General features: G+C 41.0%; 1 long non-coding RNA gene across 1 annotated transcript in view; it reads left to right on the top strand.

Annotated features, from left to right (window-relative positions):
• The window catches only part of LOC124259041, a 28645-nt gene continuing 15845 nt past the window's right edge, over window positions 1-12800 (top strand). Inside the window, exons 1-2 of the long non-coding RNA XR_006893738.1 lie at window positions 1-12; window positions 8262-8271. This is a non-coding gene — a long non-coding RNA (uncharacterized LOC124259041). The remainder of the gene's footprint in view (window positions 13-8261; window positions 8272-12800) is intronic.

The following is a 12800-nucleotide window of genomic DNA, read 5'->3' on the forward strand; positions in this document are numbered from 1 at the left end:
TAATTACTTTTAGTAGGCTTGGCGCAGGTGTGTAACTCGTTATATGTCTGGCAAAAGGATGTTTGTTTGTTTGTTCGTTTAACGCTGCTTTATTTCAGCTTTCGACTGATACCATGGTCATCTTTGTTTGCAGTTGGAATACAACTCATCAACCATCGTGTTAGTTGTCTCCTCCAACAAAAGAAAGCTTATTCTTGGTGATAATTGCAAAGCTTAAGCAAGCAGAATCATATAATTGGATTCTAACAACTACCCGCGAACAACCCTCACGGTTTCGTGCCGCTTTTAGCAATATTCCAGCAATATCAGTCACCCAAACAGTACCCAAGTGGGGAATCGAACCCGGGATACAAACGATCGCTTTAACCACAAGGCTACACCAACCGTGCACATTCTTAAATCAAGAATTTAGACTTTAATATTCCCCATTTCTGGTGTCCCCCGCCCTGATAGTGCTGGAATATTGCTGAAGGTGGTGTAAAACTAAACTCACTCACTCACTTTAACATGCATGGACTTACATGTACATCAGCAGAAGTATGCCCACGACACAGCAAACAGCAGGAGACATGTCACACCACCCTGTCACATCCATGGCTAAAAGCTGCATATGCTGCAAACCTTTCCGTAGAAATATGCTCACTGTTTATATCAAATAGTTGGAACCATATTAAGTAAATATCGTCAGGGGGATGCTGTTATTGGCTAGCCTGTTAGTTTCCAGATTGCCCACAGACTGTAAATCCAGTCAGGAGACAACTACTGTGATTCATACATGTGCCGTCCAATGTTGAGCATGTTGCGTTTACATCGTTTAAAACTTAAATTATATTTCCACGGATCGAAATAATTACATCGAGATTCAATAGTTCGTCAAAGGAATAAAATAATTTATGAGATTACAAGTATTGATCTGGCACATTCGATTCTGGAATCGGGTGAGGGCAGTGCCTCAATGTCCAGATGTGGATATAGCCAGTGTTAGCACTTGGATACAAAACATTAAGCAATGTGAAATGAAGCTGGTATGAAACGCCTCTGGCAACCTTTGTACAGCTTGCAACTAAACGATTACTGCCATCATGGAAGGTAATGTGAAATTCGTCATGAAAATATTTGTTGTTGATACCAGTCTCCTCTGGTGCTACCTATAATGAGACTTGAAACAGCAGTCGTAAGCTAATATAGTGGGGCGGATGTTGCATTACCGATAGTCTGTGTGTTCATTGCATGAGTGAGCGATTGAGTGAGCGAGTTTAGTTTTACGGCGTTTTAAGCAATATTTAAGACATATCGAAGCGGGGGACCCCATAAATAGGCTTCACTTATTATACCCATGTTGGGAATCGAACCCGGGTCTTCGAACGCTTTAATCACTAGACTACCCCACCGCCTCTCTGCTGTATAGAAGCTGAATGATGCACTGGTTGAACGGAGGCGCACGGTGTTGTTACGCCTGTACATACACTTCACATGGCACTAGTTCATATGAAGGTCGTTCAAAAAGTAGTTGGCCTCACTTAGAAAATGATACAAATGCAGCTGTTTTTTATTCTTCTACATATTATCTGGCAACCTCAAGCAAATTGATTTTGCTATGTTCCAGCCTCACGATCCCCATTTTGTTTGAGTTTTTATGTTGGTACTCCCAAAAAAGCAAAATCTGCAATAAATGGATCACAAACTTCAGGAAGCAAAATATGCAAGCAGTATTTTGTGTGCTTGAGATAGGAAGAAGTCCGCTAGACTCAAACTTAGACATTAAAGTGCATAAAAAAGCAATATGAAACTACAATCGCTTGTCAAAGTGACTCCCCCTTCATGTTTACTGAAAGAGCTTGTTTTGGAGACACTACCTATCCCCTTTCAGATGACGTAATCATAAGGACATAATTTATTCGAGTGTTTTCACTTATTCATACATGATGCCAAGGGTTCACTTTAACTACTGAATGGTCACACAAGTGTCAGTTCTCAATATATTGCAAACACAATGTTTTTGAACTTTTGAAAGACTAAAATGGGGGTGTCATTACAAAACACACACAAACACACACACACACACCGAGCAAAATATAAATCAAGCAATTCAAATATGTGACTGTTGATTATGAAGGGGAACTCATCCAATAATATTCAGAACATATTTTATGTGGTATTATTACCCACGTGGTCAACGTATGGGTAGTTGCATATTAATCTCGTACGCCACACGAGTGTCGTATCGCGTTGACCTGTGTCGTAACGACTTGACCTGAAATTCTAACAATTTGATTGGATAACCGATGACCTCTCAATTAGGTCACATTCTGACGTAACTATTTTTTCATTCATAACAAACACGTGAATTCATTCATTCTACAACTTAAATGCATTGTGGGAATGTAAACATTGCGAACGTTGCCCTGTCGCTGTTTAATACTGTGTCGAACTGAGACATTATATCTGTCGAAAAACATAAACGCAATGTTTCCACCAGTGATGTTAGCCGAATGAAGCAACGGGAAACCAAGAAACGAGGTGCAACGGAGTAGTTTACTGTAGGAGGCTGTACGAGGCGATGACAACTGACAACTGACAAGCATCGTGACGTCGGTTACCATGGCAGTGACCTCATTAGTGTGACGTCATGCAAATATTGTTCTACAGTACAAAACTCTTCCGCAACCTCTTTATGAAACCAAAAACATAACAAAAATACGCTATTTTGTCATTTTAAATGCATGTAAGACGTGGGTAATAAATAAAATACCACACTCGGTCTCATTACATACCAATTATACGAAACTCGTGACCTTCCTATGTTATCTGACCTCGCTTTCGCTCGGTCAGATACCATAGGAAGGACACTCGTTTCGTATAATTCGTACGTAATGAGACCTCGTGTAGTATTCTCTATTTATCTGAGGGCATACCATAATCCAAGTGTTACCAAAGTACAGGTCGTTTTTCATTTTTTGCAATTTTGTATAGAAAGTATACCTCAATGTGTTGTGATGACTAATATCTCGTTAACCACATTACCCATATGGCTTTGCTAATATCCTTCAAAAATACTTTTCAAACATTGGAAATCGAGAATATAGCTAGGCTGACTACGTTTTGACCGACCCTCGTAAAATATCACTTTATCAACAACATCTGCTAACTAATACGAGAGTAACACACTGCAATGGGAACTTGTGAAACATCATATGATTTGTGTAACAGACTGCATTATAAGTTGAGCAAACGGCTATTTATTGGAGTGTTTTAATTTCCCATAAACGGAACGAAACTAAATGCACACATGAATAATGGAATCTGTAAAACGTTGATGATTAATGTAGTCCATGCATATGCTCCTGTATTAGTCGGCGACATTAGAAATAAAGTGACAAAGAAAACCAATGTACACATAACGCCTTCATTCCACTAGCCTGTGATTAAAGTTCCAGTCGCTGGCTCTGGTTTGAAATATGTTCCATGAAGGGTTGTAAATTGATGTTTCTGCCAAAGCCCCTCTCCTTAATGTTTTCGATTTCCCGGGAATACTGTGCTAGTTTTAGGAGCCCCTGTAGGAGCCATACACCTTTGCATGGGACGTTGCTCACACTATCAGTCACTGTCTACCTGATCAAAACTGAAACATATAAACTCAGCAGCAAAAAACAACGTCAGTACGAATTCAAAATTAGAAACTGAAACATTTACTTTCTGCAGTAACGCAGTTGACATGTTTGTGAATGTGTTTTAAAACGAATTCCACTGAGTCACAGACATGTGCCAACTAAACATACTAGCAATCGAGGTTAATAAAACATTGAAGTTTCAAAATGGTACCCGATTCGATGGAACACCACAATATGGTTTGTCCTCGTGGTGGGTGCTGGGTAACGCTAATAACACACTATCAGTCACTGGTCTACCTGATCAAAACTGAAACATATATACTCAGCAGCAAAAAAAGCCCCCGTCAGTACGAATTCAAAATTAGATAGGCACTGTAATCAAATCATTACAAAAATGGACATAATAACTGGATCAAAAACATTTTTTGTGTAGACATTACGTGAACGTTTGCAGTCCATTCAGACCCTTGACTTCAGAATCTAGTGTGACCACCACGAGCGGCAATAACTACAGCACAGTGTCTATTCATGGAGTGCACCAATCGATTGATGAAGGTCATTGGCATCTGGAACCACCCTCTGAGAAAGACATGGCGCAATAAATCGGCTGTTTTCGGCCTTGGTATGACAGTATTCATTCTCCTTTGAATTTCATGCCAAAGATGTTCAATTCGGTTTAAATCAGGACTAAGGGCTGGCCACTGCATAATCTTGACATCGTTCTGCTGCAGGAAGTGCCGTGTAGCTCTGGCAGAATGGGCCCGGGCGTTATCATGCTGGAAAATGTTGTTCCGGTGACGTACGAAATGTGGTATGACGTGGGGTCTTATAGCTTGGTCGATGTAGCGCACCGCTGTGATGCCGCCTTTTCTCCCTGGACCAAGGCTCTGGAACACCACAGGACCCACTCTGTGGTCCAGGCCTATTCCACCCCATACCATGATGCTTGCACCTCCCCATGAGTCTCTTTCCGTAACACATTGGTCTGAGTACTGCTGGTCCCACCGTCGCCATATTCTTGTTCTGCCATCTGCAGTTGATACGCAGTACCGACTCTCATCTGTGAACAGAACAGTTCTCCATTGCCTGTATCGCCAATTTTGGTGTTGTAGGGCAAAACGTAGACGTTTACGCCGAGGGGTGAGGATAGGTCCACGGTAAGGTCCACGGCAATGGAGGTTCCCGCTGTTAAGACGTCGACTTAAGACGTCGACGTAGTGTATCAGTACTGATTGGTCTTCCGTGTGTTCCCACTGTCTGGCGTGCTGTTTCAGATGCCTGCATGAAAGGATTCTCTACATGTTGTCGCACAACATGACGGTTTTGTCGTCTTGTGGTCACTCTTGGTCTGCCAGTACGGGGCGATCATTTGTGGTGTTGGTGGCCCGGGAACGTTGCTGCAGCCTGCAGATGGTCCGAACGTTGACCTGGAAGTTAATGGCAACGGCTTGTGCAGTGTGGCCAGCTTAAAGTCTTCCTAGCACCTGGTTCCTCTGAGCTGTCGTGAGTCGCGGCATCCTGCTGACGTTGTAATTGAATTTTTCAATCATTTTATAGGGCTGGTCCTTGTGAACAGCACGAGCAGCATGAGTTGCATGAAACACATGGAGAACACCGGACCATCTCCGTGATCAAGTTGCGTTTTTTTGGACCATTTCCTGGGTTCCATTTGGGAATGAATGTCTTTGCTCAGGTAAAGTTCGAGATGATGCCAAAAATATACAATCAAAACATTAAACGAGTTTACAGTTATCCGTTTCTGCGAAAGAAAAGTCCAAACTGACGTTTCTTTTGCTACTTAGTATACTTTCCTCAGTAACCCAGTTAACATGTTTGTGAATGTGTTTTAAAACGAATTACACTGAGTCACAGACATGTGCTAACTACACATAATAGCAATCGAGGTTAATAAAACATTGAAGTTTTACACCTGTTGCGTTTCTAACATGGTACCAATTCGATGAAACAGCACAATACTGTTACACCTACACACCAGGGGCCAGATCCAGAAAGTTGGTTGATTGTTGTTGAACGCCGCACTCAGCACTCAGCAGAATTCCAGATATATGGAGGGAGTCTGTAAATATTCAAAGGTGGACCAGACAATCCAGTGATCAACAGCATGAGCGGCGATCTAAGCAATTAAGATACGAGTGAGTGATCGAGTTTAGTTTTACGCCGCTTTCAGCAAGATCCCAACTGTATCACGGCAGGGGACACCAGAAATGGGATTCACACATTGTAGCCATGTGGGGAATTGAACCCGGGTCCTCGGCTTGACGAGCGAAAGCTTTAACCGCTAGGCTACCCGACCACCCCAATTGGGATACGATGATATGTGTAAACCAAGTCAGCGAGCCTGACCACCCGATCTCGTTTGTCGCTTCTTACAGATCCGGAAATGATTTCGTAGCGATACGACCATCGTAAAACCTATCGTAACCTGTGCGTACACACAATCTCAGAAGTATCTGAAGAATACATTAAGGAACTATTTTTGCCGAAGACATATGTAGTGTTTAACTAAACAACAACCAGTCTTTCAAAGAGAAAAACAAATTTCGTTAAGTTAATGGGGATAATATTGTTCGAATCTGTTGCAAAATACATGACCAGGATTGCCATTGGTGGTGTTGGTTACCAAATCATGCACATAATCTCACAAGCAGAACTGCATGAACGAACCTAGCTTACTCAAATAATCCCCATTCAAAATAAGTGTTTTTTGTTGTCCGACGTCATACAGAGGTATCCTTGCCTAACTACAGACCGGAAGACTCCGTGAGTCGGGAACAAGTGACCCAGTGGTGGTTGACCAGAAGTTCCATTGACACAGCTGTGCATTACTGTTCTTTGCTGGAGCAAATATATGAGAAGAAATATTGTAAAGTTAATTTTATTGTATTGTTAGTAGGATAGTTATGTTTAGGATTATTGAAACAAGTGTACTTATTCAAATTTGTAAAGCTGATAGATTTGCTTAAATGTGTCATAAAGTTCAGGGTAATAGACTATTTTCAGAGTGTTTCGTAGTATATGTAATAGATTAAACAGCAGGTGCTTCTATATAGATTAAATAGTGAGTGAGTGAGTTATTATTTAACGTCACATCGGCAATATTTCAGCCATATCGTGACGAGAAATGTTTTACATAAACAATAAATTAAAGTTGCTAAATAATCAGTCATCGAAGGACTGTAAAATAACTAGAGTATCACAGATGGAGTCTTAAACTAGCATGAACATGTAAAACTATTTTATTTACGAAGACAATACAATATAAAAACGGGCTATAGATCGCAAACAACTGAAGGTAGATCACCATACTAGGAACCATGGGGACTTACATTACTTTTGCTACCTGCATGGACCCTAACTGAGTTTACACCATCCCTTCAGCTGTTGGCGATTGTAGGAAAATTTAGCCACAATTTAAAATGACAAGAATACTACGTTTAAAAACACAGGACGTGAAACTTTCACTTTGAAAGTTTTTGGGACATACGTACCCTCTCAGGAGGACAATATTTTTATGCTACTTCAACCCCCCTTGAGGGTACAACCACTAACAATCTAAGTTACTAATCAAAACTACCAATTATTAAAACATCTATCTACAGAAAATATTTATCAAAATTCATTAATGAAATCAATTTCTTTTCAAAAAGAAGGAATTAAATGAAGATGAACAGAATTAAAAAGATCCTTAACAGTTTTAACATTGAAATATTTATCCCTTATGATGGAGAATTGAACACAGTCAAGCAGGAGATGCTTGACCGTGATTCTTTCATCACAAGGGATACAAAACGGAGGATCTTCACCTTGTAACAAATATTTGTGAGTGTACCTTGTATGGCCAATACGACATCGTCGCATGATGACCTCTTCAAATCTGGACGGACAACCCAAGTAAGTGTAGCCAATATAGGGTTTTATTTCATGTAATTTATTAATACCTACTTGGGTGTCCCACTTCTTCTGCATCAGATCGCGGATGTAAGTTCTAATGCTAGCTTTGTAATCAGAGAATGGAATAAGAATTGGTGTCACAGATTTGTTGAGTGCTGCCTTTGCAGCAAGATCGGCCATTGTATTCCCAGAAATGCCAACGTGGCTGGGTAACCAACAAAAGACGATGTCGCATTGGCCAGTAGCAAGCTCATTATACATTCCAATAATTTCCAATAAAAGAGGATGTTTACAAGAAATATTTTTAATAGCCTGAAGACATGAAAGAGAATCGGAAAATATTATGTAGTCTTTATATTTACGGTGTTTATTAATATATTGAAGAGCTGTTAATATGGCCTTAGCCTCTGCTGTGAAAATAGAGCTGTTGTTTGGTAGTCGAGATGATATTGTTCGGGATCCAATGACAGTGGCACAAGCCACCGCGCCACCATCCTTGGACCAATCTGTAAATAAGGATTTGTATGTATTATATTTATTTTTTAATTGATTATATTCTTGTTTGTATTGCAATTCATTAGTTTCAGATTTCTTAAACTTTGTCAGAGTTAGGTCAACTTCAGGCCTGACCAGTTGCCAAGGAGGAGAAGAAACGGGAAGGAGCTATATTTTCCAGCTCAATGCCGGCAGCAGAAATTAATGGCTTAATTCTGTGCCCAAGAGGCGGAACAAGAGAAGACTTTTTGTTGTATAAATCCTCATAAAGAGGATTGAAAACACAGTTAAATGCAGGATTAGACTCGTTAGAATAGAGTTTTGGTATATACTGTAATGATAATTTAATACGACGTTGGTTAAGGGATGGCTCATCAGCCTCAACAAAGAGACCTTCAATAGGAGAGGTTCTAAAGGACCCAAGACAAAGTCTCAGGCCCTGGTGATGGGCAGAATCAAGTAGTTTTAGGTTGCTGTTGCAGGCTCCACCATATACGAGCCATAATCAAGTTTCGACCGGACCAATGATCGATATAGGTGGAGGAGGGTAGCTTGATCCCCTCCCCACTGTGAGTTGGTAAAGACTTTCAACAAAGCGAGTGCCTTTAGGCATTTAGCTTTAAGGGTTTTAATATGCAGCAAAAATGTTAAATGGGAGTCGAAAATTAGACCCAAGAACTTGGCCTCCTTGACAACTTTGATCGGAGTGCCATTTAAAGATAGTTCTGGGTCTTTATGCAGCTTATATTTTCTACAAAAGTGTATACAGGTAGTTTTGGACTTCTGTACTTCTGTTTTTACGGAAACCACATTGTATATCTGTTATGAGGTTATTGGTTTCCAAGTACCAAACAAGTCGATTATTTATCATGCGTTCCATGGTCTTGCAAACACAGCTAGTTAGTGAAATTGGTCTATAATTCGAGGGATCAGTATGATCACGTCCAGGTTTAGGGATGGGCACAATTATGGCATCGCGCCACGACGAAGGAAAATTTCCAGATGTCCAAATGTCATCCAAAATTTCTAAAAGTGTCTCTAAACATGAATCTGGTAAGTGCTTCAGTAGTGGATGATGTATACCATCAGCTCCTGAAGCAGTATCGTGAGCCTGGTCAAGAGCAGTGTGAAGTTCATGTATCGAAAAGGTTTCATTATAATCTTCCCCATTATCTGAAGTAAAATTAATAGATTTCTTATCTAATGTACATAATTAGATGATGAAGAAAGTCTCACCAAGTTTGTTAGCAATATCTGATTTATTAGTCAATAATTGATTCCCATCTTTCAGATTGTGAATGCTAGATTGAGAACCCTTACCTTTGATTTTCTGGATCATGTTCCATACCTTCGACATTGGCGTACGTGAATTTATTTTTGAAACATAATTTTGCCAAGACTGGCGTTTGTTTTGTTTAAAAGTACGCCTTGCTTTAGCATTTAAAATTTTGAACTTATTTAAATTGAGAACCATAGGATGGCGACGGAAATACTGTTCAGCTTTCTTCCGGGCCTTCCTAGCTTGTTTGCAGTCAGCGGTAAACAATGGTTTACGTATGTGTGGATTGGAAGAGGACTTCGGAACACATTCATCAGCTATTTTAAGAAGTTCGTTAGAGAAGAGTGTTACAGGGTCGGGAACATCAGGAAAAGCACCAGGTGTTAGTTTAGTAGAACAACAAATTTCATACAAATCCCAGTTAGCTTTAGCAAAGTTCCATCGTGATGATGGAGGAACATCAGAAGGTGTCACAGATTTCAATATGGTCGTGAACTGACCATTCAAATTCACTCAGTAAACTAGAGTCAACAATGAATAAATCCAGACAAGAGTAAGTTCCAGTTCCTGGATGTAGATATGTATGAGAACCATCATTAAATATGCATAAATCGTTGTTTGAGAAAAACTCCTCTAAGATTTTACCCTTTGTATTGATGTTATTACTACCCCAAAGCGGGTTATGGCCATTTAAATCTCCCATGATGACACATGGCTTTGGTAGCTGGTCATATAATGTTTGAAGATCAACCTGTCGGAGGCAAAACGAAGGTGGAATATATAAAGAACACAGGGTAAAAACGATATTTAGGGTTACTCGTACAGCGACAGCTTGGAGAGGGGTATTTAGAGGAATGACGCCCTGCCTCACCATAACAGAAGATCCACCAGAAGCTTTATCACCTGGAGGAGAGAAGTGATGGTATGAGTTATAATATCTCAAGTCAAAATTATCTGTAACTTTAAGGAAAGTTTCCTGTAAGAAAAAAGGCTGATGGTTTTAGATCTTGTATTAATAGCTGAAAATCATTAAAGTTATTGCGAAGTCCTCTACAATTCCATTGAATTACATTAAGGGAGGAAGTCATGGTGGTTCAATGGGAGATCGAGCACGGGGAGAAGGTCCTCTTCGCTGATCTGGCAGCGATGGAGTGACCTCCATGTCCAGAGGTTCAAAGGTGTTGTGAACCTCTATAGGGACGGAAAAAGGAGGAGCCACTTCTAAGTGTTTAAGTGCCCTAATTTCTTTTTTTTGAGTTGTTTCCGTTCTTTGTTCGTGAGACGTTTCGGTTTGGTTACCGGTGCTGTCTGGGTTTCAGGGTCTGAAAGAATTTGAGGTGCTGGCAAATTCTTGGAGTCTGATGGAGTGTCAGACAATGCTGGAAGCGGATGGTCAGCTTCAATATCAGTATCTGTCTGAGTGGCAGCACCATTTCTGGTACCAGAAACACTGTACAAAACAGTTGGGTCGTCTGAGACCCAGGTGATTGCAGTTTGACAGCCTGATCAACCTTTGTGCAAGGAGTAGAAACGGCTGCTACGTACGTTTCTGCTTCATTGAAGGATATATTGTTGGTGTGCTTCAGTTTCAAAATTTGTGTTTGCCTTTCATATGCTGGACATAATTTGGAAAATGACATATGGTCACAGTTGCAGTTTGCACATTTGATTTCATTTGTGCAGTTGACGTTTTCATGTGTCCAACCACAACGGGAACAAACTGGGGAGCTGCGACATGACTTAGCTCCGTGTCCACACTCTTGACATTTGAAACATCGAAGCGGATTCGGGATATACACTTCCACATCGATGTTAAAATACCCAGCTTTTATTGATTTTGGTAGTGACGTGAGACAGAAGGTAAACAGGTAGGTATTGGTCTGAATGATATCATCACCGTTTTTCCTAGTGAATCTATTTACAGAGGTGACACCTTGGGCCTTCAGTTCAGAAGCAATTTCTTCCTCTGACATGTCAGCGAGACATTTAGCTCGATCACTGATTATGCCTCTGCAGGAATTTAGTGTTTTATGTATTGAGACAGTAATCCCAGTATTCGCAAATTGACGAGCTTCGAGCAAATTGACAGATTGCTGTCTCTTTGCACATTCAACTAACAGAGAACCTGTCCTGAGACGTGTGACATTTTTCACTTCACCACATATTCCAGCAATGGCTTTTGATATGGCAAAGGGGTTAAGCTTCAAAGGTTGTCCATCAATTCCCTCCACAACCAGAAAGCGTGGCCAGGAATCAATACTGACTGCGGTAGAATCATCATCAGAAGATGATAAAGCATCTGTTTCAACATGTCGTCTTTTAGTTTTTGATCGAGAACCAGTTAGAATTTAGGTAGCCATAATGAAAAACGGATATTCGACAACCCTGCTCCCCACCCACCATGGAGTGTCAACAAGAACGGTGTCGAAGTGGAAACCGACTCCGAAACACCAGGGCTACAGGGTTGTCATACTCGAGCAATACAGACACAGGTAGCTAAAATTGTCAAACAGAATAAAGGTCAGGCTGGTTCCGCCCATGGTTATTATCTGAAGACACATAGAACCTGGAGGTCAGTAATGCCAGATTGGCCCATGAGCCACCGCCTTCTGGCATAGGACTCTAGGCAGAGTAACGATTTTTCAACGTGAGAGTATCACAACATTATTTCGAGGAGAAGATACAGAGATATACATAATGTGAAGTTGACCATGCACAGGGCATGACATGACCAGCCGATTGGTAGAACCGGGCCCGTTCTACCACCCGTCTAGGTTAAGTAAGGGTCGAAGTGGTGTGTTGGGCAAAAGGAACACTGTTCCCGGCTCCTGTGCCCTCAACCACCAGAATCCCGTCCTCCACCGACACAGGGGCGCAACCCACGGCAAACAGGTTGCCCAATTCGGTCCTAGGACCAGCAATGGGGTGCTGTGGACCAAATATACCCCCGGGTCCGCAACGGGGGGTCGAAGAGCGCTTAACGTTACCCAGCACCCACCACGAGGAGGTGGCTCTTCACGGGTGCCAGATTAAATAGCAGCGGATATGTCAACGGAGAACGGAAATGAACTTTGGCTGTTAACGCCAGTATCTCCCAGTCAGGCTGGCCATGCTTGTGATGACATTTTCCGTTATCCATGTCCTTATGAGGGTTTATACGGATAACAATATATGGATGAACAACTTCATTATTACAATGAGAGCGATGTTTCGGTGTGGGTTCTAACATTGTTATGAAACAAGTGATGAACAGAATATGGACTGAGGTATATATACACCTTGAGTAGGTGTTTGTACAGTACAAAGGGAATTAGGACTGAAATTGCTTAGTTAAGTTACGTTAACGGTTAAGTTTGTCACACTTGTCGATATGCCTGTAAGGATTTCTGGCTTCCTTTATGTTTTACAACTGGCACTCCTAGCACGTTTTAGACCATCTTTGTCTCTATTTACTAGGGCATAATGTTTACATGTCCTTTAACGGTTATTAATTAAGTGAAAAT

Source organism: Haliotis rubra, unplaced genomic scaffold (genome assembly GCF_003918875.1).
Source record: "Haliotis rubra isolate DU_JTF1 unplaced genomic scaffold, ASM391887v1 Scf708, whole genome shotgun sequence".
NCBI classification, from domain to species: domain Eukaryota; kingdom Metazoa; phylum Mollusca; class Gastropoda; order Lepetellida; family Haliotidae; genus Haliotis; species Haliotis rubra.